This window comes from Octodon degus, unplaced genomic scaffold (genome assembly GCF_000260255.1).
Source record: "Octodon degus isolate 3935 unplaced genomic scaffold, OctDeg1.0 scaffold00283, whole genome shotgun sequence".
Classification (NCBI taxonomy): domain Eukaryota; kingdom Metazoa; phylum Chordata; class Mammalia; order Rodentia; family Octodontidae; genus Octodon; species Octodon degus.
Genome location: NW_004524859.1, coordinates 1,931,300 through 1,932,034, shown reverse-complemented (window position 1 = coordinate 1,932,034; position 735 = coordinate 1,931,300). Strand labels below are relative to the sequence as shown.

The 735-nt window shown below is 53.3% G+C and overlaps 1 long non-coding RNA gene across 1 annotated transcript in view; it reads left to right on the top strand.

The window, feature by feature from the left end:
• The window catches only part of LOC111814254, a 4,830-nt gene extending 4,348 nt beyond the window's left edge, over positions 1–482 (top strand). The window contains exon 4 of the long non-coding RNA XR_002819289.1: positions 359–482. This is a non-coding gene — a long non-coding RNA (uncharacterized LOC111814254). The remainder of the gene's footprint in view (positions 1–358) is intronic.
• The last annotated feature ends 253 nt before the right edge of the window (positions 483–735 follow it).

Here is a 735-nt window from a genome sequence, read left to right as displayed (position 1 = left end):
TGCTCTCATCAGGACCAGCAAACCATGAGGATGATGTCACCGGCATGAGCAGCCCCGAGCAGAGGAAAAAATATGCATTTTTCAGAACTCCTCAGTTAGGCAGCCGACCGGATGTCATCATGTACAAGAAAAATGAATCCACCGTAGGGCAAGGCTGCTTTACAGAATTCCACAGCGGGGTCTCAGGCCCACGTCTGCCGCTGTGGCCTAGTGAGCCCGATCTAAGGGGTGCTTGAGAACACTGGCCGCTGGATGCTGAGCTTGAGTTCACAGAAGGAGGAGCCCTGGGGCTAGTAGGTAGGAAAGGGAAGCCCTGGGAGTAGCTGGCCCTCACCAGGCATTGTGATTGCCTTCACAGGTTACCTTGGTTCTGACATCAGGCTCTCAGCTGGTGGGAACAGCGCCTTCTGCACCCCTCGGAGGAGGATTGATGGGAACAAGAACTCCCGAACGAAATGACGGAAACCTCCCCCCTCCGATTAATGCAATAGCCCCCCCTGGGCAAGCAGCGGGTCTGCCCACAGTTGTCTAAGTGCTTTTGTACGGCGGCAGCATCAGTCTCAGTTCCACCGGGAAGGCTGCAAATCATTCAACTCTCTCTTTAGCAGGATGACAGATGGTGAATGAATAAATCATGATGTAATTGGTCAGTAGCACGGGAACATTTCTCATTCATGCTCAGGGCTTTATGTAAGGCCATCGGCACGGAGGCTGTGACATCAAGGGTGAAGTCAC